The following is an 11,871-nucleotide window of genomic DNA, read 5'->3' on the forward strand; positions in this document are numbered from 1 at the left end:
TAAAAAGGTTTTCTGCAAGGTGTAGAGGTGCATGACAGGACATGGGTAAAAAGATGTTTTAGGTGTACATGTGTTAAAAATAATATTTAGTATTTGTTAAAAAGTTTTTTGCAAGCTGTAAAATTTCATATAAGAACATGTGTGAGAAGATGTGGTAGGTGCACAGGTCTTAAAATAGTATTTCAAAATTCTCAAAAGCTGTCAAAAGGTTTTTGAAGGTACATTTTAGCTTTGAAGGTGTGAGCGCAATGTTCCTAAAATCTTAGTTATGTGTGAAAGGTAAAAACTGTCAATATTCGATTGTAAGGTATTGTGATGGTGGGTACTATAAGTACTAATATTGACTAATAGTATATCAATGTTCTCCTAAGAGAGGCCATCATCCAAGTTTTTAAACTGCCAATATGATATCATTCTAAATTTAAAGGCTTAATAATACCAAGTAAACCTGCTGAGACAAGTGATTTGTGTGGTAAACTATGACAAAGACTAAACTATCCTAAAACCAACCCAGTCCTTTGGTAAAATATGTTGTCCGAAAACATACGTGATTTTACATAATGAGTACTTAATTCCCAACTATTCGGAATACCGCTTTCTAGCTCGGTATTATGTTTTTTAATTTAAATTTTTTTTCTGGCTGACATGTTCCTTGTTGGTGCCACATTAAAGGATATTCTGATTGACAGTTCTTTCCGCCCATCAATTCTATAGATTATTTGAGATGAACTGATAATAGGAAGGACTCATTGTGAATGACCTACCATACAAGTCAAATTGACCTTTTAACCCTTTAAATACATTAACAGACACATTTACAAATACATTTACAGATAAACATGTAAGCTCTGACCATTAAAGTATTGCCTTGCAGCAAAGTTATTCATTTTAGTGCTTTGAATTTTTAATTTCCACCTTTAGTGAAATACCTTGTTACAAACTGTTTACTTATCATAGAAAGTTCTTGATCAACCTGATCAGCTGATCAACTTATTTGTGAAGTATACTGTAATTATTTATTATAAACTAGAAAATTTCTACATCAAATTAACTATATTGTTGGAGCAAATGAAAATAATGCTAACAATGACCTCAAAACATTAACTTTGTAGTTTTTAAAGTATTGCTGTTGTACTAAAAGCTAAGCGCTGTACTCATTAAAGACTGGCACGCCTGCATAATCCCACAACCAAACACCCCCTTCGCTCATGTTTGGTTGTAGGATAATGGTAATGAGCTTGTGTTTGAGCAAGTGTTTGGTCGTGGTATAATGAGCTTTATAATAAATTCATATGTGCACACAACTCCCGAAAATTATTCGTTAATGGCCGTACCCAAACCCTTGTACCGAAATCCCATCAAAGAATTTAACCATTTTTGTTTGGAGTCGTTTAAGTATAATTATTATACAAGACACATATAAACCTATTTAAATATGTTACGAAGTCTTTGAAAAGTGTAGACAATATCCTAAAACTTACCTATCCAATCAGATAATACATAGCTAAACAGATTAATTTGGCCTAAACTTGCCATTAAAACCTGACAACTATTTTAATTAAAATTAAGACCGGCCAACAAAACGCCCATAAAGCCGTGCGACAGATAGTAGAACAAAAAAGCCGTGCACATTTCGCGAAAAAAAGTGCACACTTCACCAGTCTATGGCCAAAATTACTGCTGAAATATCGTTTGTTGATCTCTCTCAGAAGAGTGTATAATGGTTCATATTGAAAAAGTTTGTTTCCTGTTACAGCGGTAAAATATTGAGAATAGTAACTTTAAGATCTTGAGATTAGATTTTACTGAACTAAACTTATCCTAATTATTGGGGAAACCGAAAAATTTGCGTACCTTCAGTAAAATCAAATTTCAAGATTTTAAAGTTACTATTCATCGGCTCACACAAACCAACTCTCAATATGTTATCGTTTTACCAGGAAACAAACTTTTTTCAATATGAACTATACTCTTCCCTCTCTCGAGTTCGAAACATTAATGACTTACTTGTTAACAACTTCGCTAGGGAGGGCATGACTCGATTATCTATTAATGACCAAATCCTACAACGTAAAAGAGAGGAGACTAGACTGCGCGACCTTTAACAGAACACTGCACTTATCTGACAAAACTATTTTTATTATTTTCTATATGAACTTTTCGAAACACTTTATATGTCTCATTTTCTATATTTTTCTTATTATATATTTCCTTTGTTATTAGTTCATATACAAAATACTTTACATATACTTATATATGGCCGACATATAAATCTATTTACAACATTATTCTATATCATATACCATTATTCCATTACTATTACTTTATATACAACTTTACATTCCCTATATACCTTCCATTCACAACATTCCTAACATTTTCTATACTTACACTTCTAAAATAGAACTTTTTCACCTTTATATATCTATTTATATTACACTACCAAATGCAACTGTAATATCAACAATTAACCAATTACTCATATACCTGGTTTTAACCCAACTTTACCTCCAAAATAAATTGTTCGTTGCACCTTTTTGGAGTCGTGCTCTCTCAAATTTATTTTATATCACCTCGAACAACTCTCATTTACACTATACTCTGTCAATTCCTGCTGACAACTCCTTTTTCAACAACCAGCGGTAACCTTTCTTTTTTCTATTATAACTTTGGTCGTGGACTGTATGACTGGGTATGTATGTGTGAATTTCTAGTTTATTACAACTAAATCTTTCTTTGTCAACAAAACAAAAAAATACCAACAATTGTTTTGTTAGTTTTCTGTTTGTTTCCGTACATTAGTTTTCAGTACAAACTTTATTGGATGCTATTGTCTTTAAATTGATAGATTTCAAAAATAAACAAATGAAGTTAACCATAATGTTTTTTTGTGTGGAATGGCTTGCACTTCAATTTCTAGCATAGCTGATCATTTGCAGTAAAACTTTCACAGTCATTAGTGATGAGATGTAGTCCTTCATCAACTATATGTTGTTGTGTATAGGTTGTTTGTCTGCATGGTCTTTATCTCTTGTATATCACTTTGAAAAGATTTCATACAGACTAGTGCATCAAGTTTCTGTAAGAGGAATCTCCGGAGATACAATATTTTTGTTTAAAAATAAAGCTACTAAAAAGGACTGAAATCAAGAAAATAAATAATTTAATTGAAAATAAAATAATTGAAAATAATGCAAAACATGATTTGCAGGACATATTTTATACATCATAGCCCCTTGCCACCTGTGTTGAAATCTTGTCTGATAGATAACTTTTTGAAGTGTAAGCAGAGCTGTATTGATATGTTCTTTTGTATAGCTTGACTCAATTCTAGCGGATCAAATAATAAAAGCTCAAAAATCAACCAGATGCAATAATGGCTTTATTAACCTTTTGTCAGAATTGGTGAGCTTGACTGATTTCAAAGAAATCGACATTTTGCGTTCACTGTTTTGGTCAACTCATTAAACAATCTGTTTAGTACTTGAATCCATTAATCAAATGTGACCTGTAGATTTGTTTCTGCAAATTGATACTAAAAATGACTAGATAACGTTGACTACACATGACATTTTGGGGTGCAGTTGGTTTCACCATATATTCAAGCATGTTATTTTCAAGATGCGGCTTGATTATTTTTTCTAGTAACTAGTTTGCAGTGTGGGTAGCAACTGATAGTTTTGCTGAAACAAAGACTGCGATAAAATAAGTTACTCGACGACCTAATTACTGTAGACTGGCAGAATCGTAGTCAGTATTCAAACGTTTCCACAGCATTTAGAAGAATCTAATATGACCAACTGTTAATTTTTTTTATTTGAGGCATTTGAGATATGTATAATAATGTATCTGTAGCTGAATTAAAAGTTCTATCCTAGTAAACATAAGCAAATACATAATAAAATATATGCCAAGAAAGCTGCATAGGGCTAGACCTTCATTGCAATAGCCGATGTGAATACAAGAGATAGAGACATGTTGTTTCACTATATACATCATTGTGGGCAAGTCTGGGCAAATCTTTTTTGTCTGAGAGTTTTTACCGCAATCAAGTTTTGTCGATTTTAATATTCAAGTATCTTTACAGTGGGATCCCCTAAAACAACAAACAATATATCAACTAATAGAAAAAAAATCAGTACTTTTGTTAGAATCAACTAAAATTTGAGGTAATCAAATAATTAAATAAATGAAAATATATTTAGAACCACCATTAACTTTAGATATCTGATAGTAACAACAAGTTTTTGAGCTGGTGTAGCTATGATGCTTTATGAGTAGTAGGATTTTTAGGAACAAAATATAAGCATTTTAGTGATGCAGATTCGAAATAATGAGCTAAACCTAGCTGTTTTTAAAAATGTAAATATTTTAGCTGCAGGTATCATATCTCATTAAAACTAGTGGTACATTATTCATGCACTAAACATAGAACATAGATCTATTGATGTGATATAACAGCCTCATCTCGGTCAAACTCCTATACAAGTAGGCTTTGCTTAAGAATGAAAATGTATGAGTTTGTTGCATACTCTAAAGTCTTGCGCTCACTTCGGATGAATGGAGTCACCAGTAAATTATGAAATAGTTTTGTGTGCATCTTTTACAACCTTACCAAGCAGTTAATCATTTCATGTGCTAGCTTCATTAAGAGTTGTTTACTCATTGAGTCGAGTGCGAACAACTTTAGCTACATAGCAGTTTTTGACCATTTGCCTCTAATTTTGTAATTATCAATTAAAGGAAATGCTATTGATTTGACCAAAGCACCAGTCACATACAGTACTTATCAAATTATCCATATGACAATAATCAATCCCTTCAAACTGACTATAACACGGCACCTTTACTGACAGATTTCTTCCACAGCGACTTAACAATATTCACTGCACTCTCAGCCATATCATTGGAGAAAGGATGTGCCTAGCTACTTGTGGCCAAAGTGAACCCTGGTTCATTGATAAATGACCTAAAATATTTGCGATCATAGGATTCCCATTATATGACCTGCCTGACCATTTCAGACATTTCAAACCTAGAAAATAATTTTCTCACAACCATAACTATTACCTGTTACCCACAATATCTGTGGGATAAAATGAAACAAAAAAACACAACTGAATTAAGCAAGTACATACGGCAACTAAAAGACAATAATATCAATTACACACTAAACTTGTGTACCTTGAAACAATGCAAACCATACACCAACTTGACTAAAATACAACTAATGTCTAACTGAAAAAAACTATTCTTAATTACTTAACCAGAGTTATCTTCTTTCAACAAAATAATCAAATTAATATCAACCTATCTTTGTTCTAAGAATTATCTTCTCTTTCATTCTAGAAAGGCAAGAAAAAACAAAATCAATTAATCAGATGAATCGATTTTTGATGGAAAGGACACCAAATTGTAGAAAGTTATTATATTAGTACAGCTTGAAAAATGCAAATGCATTAAACTGTCTGTAGCTGGAATCGAAGGTAAGCAGACATTTAAAATTTATCATGCGTAATATACATATAGAAGATAACTCCATGCATGCCTACATTTCATGTCTATTGACTCCATTTGTTTAGTGTAACAAGTTCTGGTTTGAATATTACGTAATACTTTTCTTATAGGCATAAGTTACAGTGTTTTGTTCTGTTGTTGTAGGGTCGCGTGTGTACTTTTATTTTCTAAGTTATCCCAGTTTTTGCTGTTGGCTTTTACATTTCATGTGTTTACCAAGTTCTGTCTGATTTTATTTAGTGTTCTGTCTGATTTTATTTAGTGTTCTGTTATTGGTGATGTACTTGTTGTTTAGCGGATATTTGTCTTTGTCTGCATATCCATTTTCTGTTAAGTTCATTTTGTTTTTTCTTGGTTGAGATTATTGTTCTGTGCATGTATATTGCTCTTCATATTAGACATGCATGAGTAGCTGATTCTAAGAGAACCTCATTGGCTAATACAGTAAACAAATGATAAGCTGAAAATATGAGTTCTTATTTATATTTTATTCATCAAAATGCTGCCATACAAAACTACTCGCTAGTTTTAGTTATCGTTTAAAAGACAATTAAAATTTATGTTGAACCCTATCATTTAACGTCAATACTGACACATTTTGATTACAAGAGCAAATGAAAAACTGGATGTTACCATAAAATGTTTGAAACCATGAAAGGTATAGTTTAAACTTTAAGTTTTTTTCTTGCATAATTAAATAATACAAGTAAAATATTCAATTGAACTTGATTAAAGATGCGCCTATTTTAGATGATGGCATAACAAAATAACTTTGGCAGCTAAATTAATACAAACAAAATTGGTCAAACAAATCAAACTTTTGTTAAACTTAACAATAACTTACTGATATCTAACACCAACTGTATTACTCATGTCATTTCCTAGCAAGCATGATTATGTACATACGATATTGATTTTAATTTGATGTAGGCCCACTATTGTAACTATTAATTGAACTCGATGTTCAACTGTTCGAGTATTAAGCTGATATTATATAAATAAACCTAAGATCAACATCTTTATACTAGTATTTACATATTAGTAGCAGCTATTGACAGTTTCTGTTTTAACTAGATAGAAAAACACACATAATATGTGTGTTTTTCTATTATGAGATTATATTTGAGCCATAATATTATTATGGCTCAAATATAATCTCATTCAACTCAACTTGATATTGAGGAATTTAATATAAAATGTGAATTGGTGTAATAAAAGAGAGAAAAAGGCAATTTACATGTATAATAATGAGTTGTCAAGACATGATAATCATCTTACAACTTTATCAATGCAAGATGATTATATTAAAATAAAAAAAGACTCACTACTGAAATTAAACTTCTAACTAGCCAGATTTGAAGACTTCTTTTTAAAGCTAAGAAAGAAAATGGCTACTCAGTGATGTAATTTCTTGTCTTGGCTATCATTATGAAAGCAAACAACTCATTCGATTCCATTATAACGTTTTTGTCTCAATGTACCCTACGTTCAAATACACTCGACTTTCCATTACTTTTTTTTAGTTTGGCTCATAACGAGCTTCCATGATATCTAGTTTAGCAAATTTCACAATAAAATCAAATATGATTTTTGTTTCATCTTCAACAACTCTGCATTTCAATGCAATAAATAAAATTTTTGGTTTATCATCAGCTCTACACACTTTTGATTCATTTTGATTCACTGACTTAGCAAAGGCTTTTTGTGTAAAGATTTTTATAAGAACTTGAAAATTTGCAAGCAGCTTTTTGCAAAATTTTATCAAAAAGACTACATTTTAACCCCAACGGTACTATCGTTTGCTGTATAATTTGTGGTCAGCTCAATACAGGCACTACAATAAACTAATTTAATTCAATTGCAGTTGTTTTACCTGCACAGTGCTTGAACAGACTTTCAACCATAAATTTATACACATGTTAATTGAAATAATTGATTTTCTGGCAGATAAAAATCAATCTACGAAAACTAGTATTGAAACCAATGTTTGCCAGATGTCACTCAGATAAGCACAAGAGTTTAAGGTCATATACACACTGAAAAGAAAAAAAACAATCATCTGAGTAGCCATGTCTTGTTGCTAAAACATTCCTTCCAGTAATTAATTTTACTACATAATTACTAAATAATAAATAAAGAAGCGAAACAAAACTGTAAGTTAGATTTTTTGAAAGCGATTAATTCTGCCATTAAAATTTGACTAAAACAAATTAGTACAAAATTGCTACCTAATGATTAGAATAAAGATTATGTTGAGTTTAGTTGCAAGTATTGCACGGTTGTCAATTTATGCCAAAGCAAGACGCTGCTAATGAAGTCCTAACTATGCTGTAAATTTATTCAAGCTTCATATATGTGTAGGAGATTGATAGTACTTTATTCAAAGAATTGGTAGGAATGTTAGTTTGTCAAAGATTATGACACAATACTATGACATCTTTACTCAAAATGGATGACTCTTTGAAAATGATAAGGTTATTTGTTTTGTTCATAAAAGCCCCAACTACAGGGTATCATGATAAACCAGTCAAACAGACAAGAGCTGAATTTTTATAGTTTTTAAAGTAGATGGTAATACAAATAGGGTGTATATAGCACAGGTGAAAATTTTGTACATGAACAAATACCAAACGGTGCATTTTAGTTAGCAAACTTGTCTACCCCTACTTACTAACTACTTGCTTTTATAATAATTACATATTTTTTTATTGAAAACTGCATCTACAAAGCATCACAATAAATTAATTAAACAGATGGGGACAGACGCATTCATAGTTCTGTGGAAGAATCAGAAATGATTGCGTGCTGAATATTGAAAATTCAATTATTGTGAAGATATATATGTAGGTTAGGTGAAATTGTTGTACATGAACAGGTACCAACTGTACGAACAGTATGCTTGAATATAAAAACCTGACAATGCTATTTTGCATATAAACTTGTTACTAGGTTGTTATCAACATGTGTCTGAGTTATACAAATGCGCTTCCAAAATTTTAATGACTGCATAGTTCAATTCTTTCAACTTTTCACTTCTACACACTCGTTTTAATCTGCAACTGTTAACTTAACTCATTTTTAAGCTAAGGGGAATTTATTCAGCTATTCTCCCAAAAGACACGCCTTAAAGCTCTAAATGAGAGCATTTTTGTCTATTAAAAATTTAAACTCCTAAAATTATGGCTTCACAGCTATTAATGGATTATCCATTCACAGATGAGCAGAAAATAGCGGTTCTACTATATATTGGTGTTAAAAAATGAAGCATTCAGTGCACCAAACAGTGAGGTGTCTCTTTGAAATAGGCTAGGCATTCCTTACAGAAGGGCGAGTGACTTTCTTGAAGGTGGGAGGAGATCGAATCGATCACTTGCGTGTTTAGAAAGGTATATAGAGTATGTGTATGGGCTAGTCTTAGTGCTGCTTTTGTTGCTTTCATTTGTAGATGAATAACACATTGCATCAAGTACAAAAGTCTGATATAATTAAACCAAAAATTTAGTTTTATTTCAATGATGTATGCAATTGCTAGCAGCATCAACTTGTTAAGTTTACTTGTCCACAATATCGGTTCTTTGCACCAATAGTAACATTTTAAAATGTATTAATTCCATATTTTGTTGATGAACATGGTTTTTATATTTAGTTTTATTAAAGCAAGTAACTGTTTCTAACACTGACCTCATTTCTACACGCTCTCTGGCATATGCATGCTTGTGTACACAGACTGGGCACTTTTTGCTAGCAGAGGAACTACATCTACCATAATATTAAAATATATCATATGACATTAACATGGCTCATCTACTTCCATCAATTTGAAAATTGCAATTGTTTATGACTGCTTTGACTTGTTTCAGATCCTGTGACTATTCCTTGTAATGAAAGTCTAAATAGCAAAAAAAAAGCAAGAATCAAGTGAAGTTCAACAAAAACCCACACCCACCAGAAGGCATTACGTTGTTATTTTCAGTTAATTAGAATGCCATCATTACGATGTTACGCACATATCTGATGTTTATTACTTTTATTATTATTACCTTGTATAGCCGCAAACTGCAGTTCAGTTATGTTTTATTAAACATTCTTGACACACATGTGCATATTTCTTGCATAGAATCCGAGAGCCATTGTGCTGTTTTGAGCATTACTTCTTTGCCTCATTATTTATCTTAAAGTGTCCATCATGAAGCTACTTGCTTCCCATGGCAACCTTTAGAGAGCCATTCCTGTTAGCTGATAGTAGAAGCAAAAATAATATGGTTGCGCTTAACTGCTCTGAAGATGTTTGTTGTCATATTAATATATCTTACATAGCTAGCTGCACCTAATAAAACTTCCTGATCATGTCATATTTTTGTTTACTTGTATTTCACTTCTGCCCAGTATGTTTACCTAAATATGTTTTTTATTGTAATATCCTACCTATACTATCATCTACATATTTGATCTTTCATCAGGACTTTCCTGGTCTTGGATTGAACTGCATTGATTGATTGAAGCTATAATGCAAATTTACACAAATGTTGAGGAGTTTCTCACAAACAAACTAGCATGCCACCACTCATGCAAACATGCCCTCAGACACACATGAGACAAGTCTGTGTAACTCATGTTCATAAACTAGCATTTAGCTTATGTTTTGAATGACTCCTTAAAACAGAGTATATGACTTTTTCAGAGCTTCTGATAAGATTTCTGTTCCATCAAATCCTTTCAACCAACTTTCTAGACCCAACAGATACTCTCAACCAGTGGTCAACTAAACTTTAGTTCATCTGTAAACCACAAGTCAAACAATCTGATTTAGCTTAGTTTGGTTTTACTAACAACTTTGGTAGTTGAGTAAACAGATACTAACAAAAGTAATCTTGCATTCTGAGTTGTCATTTTTTTACTGGGGCAAATGGAATAATGACCAATAATAATACTGTTGTTGACTTGTTTGAATAAATATTTTAACTTGTTTGGCAGAGCCCATAATAAGCACAATCTGCTCAAATATGTAACTATGTTCATGAAACATAAGGTTCTATACAATTCGGGTCTTCTGCCAGTTTTTTAGGCTCAGTCTTTTATTGTCCATCCTGACCAAATACATGTTACCAATGCGAACTTAACCCAGCAAAAATTACATAGCTTTTATTCGCTACTCAAACAGTAACCATACAGAAATACTACTCGGTTGTTTGACTATATAAATTAGCACTGAATAGTAAAATTCTGAAAGCTTCCTTGTAAGTAAATATTAAATTTAAATTGATCGAAATGGAACTTTGCATTGGAAAAGTTAAACATACATATAAATAGTTTTGAAGCAAAACAAGTTATTTATATAATGACTTCTGACAATTCTTCAGGAAAAGTATACAAACCAAAAATTTAAAATTGAAACTGAGTTAAGTTATTTTACACCCATCAAATGTAAATTAATGCACGCTTTCGGTTTTTTTGAAAGTGAAATTTATTACAGAGAAAAGAAAGAGATAATAATGAAGGGAGTCTATGAGGGCAGCTAAAAGCTAACCCTGAAGTTTTTAAAGCAGAATTTTAAAGTTGATTAAATTCTACATTGATTTCGCATTTGTCAACTTCATACAGTATGACCTGCTAGATGAAATTTTAAAATAAACTTTAAAATTTTGTTATATATCTCTGATGTAATTCAAAAAATATATTTAAGTTTTAGGTATACACATATAATGGCAAAGGAGATGGGAAGTGCAGCGTGAAGAAACTCTTAAAATCCTAAAAACACATGATCTGAAGTTGAATACATGCATATCTGATGACTGCTTCATTTTTATCTACTTTATACAGTAAAAATAACTTTAATCAAGAAAATAAAGTTCAAAGAAGGCCATTTAACTTGTCACATGAACAAAAGCTTATTTTTCAGCTAGGGAAATTGTAGCTAACCTATACATTTGTTTAGCTTATACTTTTTCAAAAAAAATTATTTTTTGAAAATTTCTGAAATAAATTATTTTAACAGTTTATAGAAACTTTTTTTATTTTTACAATTAACATCCACATGATAATAATTTTAATTTTGGTAAGTTTGGTTTGAAAAGTCACATTTTTAACACAATATTAAAGCATGTGATTCACAAAGAATTAGGACTTTACTGACTTTGTGTTGTACTTGACTTAAATTTCTACAGATATTATTAATTATTTTAGTAAGGATATTATTCACCTATTAAAATAAAAACTCAATTGTTTCAGCCACAACCTCACAGAATCAGTTTCTAACCAAGGCTATAATACAGTAAGTCAATTCCTGATGGTTACAATTTCACTTTGGCTCAAAAAACTTTACTAAAGCAGTTCAAATGATTGTGATATCAATAT

This window comes from Watersipora subatra, chromosome 8, assembly GCF_963576615.1.
Source record: "Watersipora subatra chromosome 8, tzWatSuba1.1, whole genome shotgun sequence".
NCBI classification, from domain to species: domain Eukaryota; kingdom Metazoa; phylum Bryozoa; class Gymnolaemata; order Cheilostomatida; family Watersiporidae; genus Watersipora; species Watersipora subatra.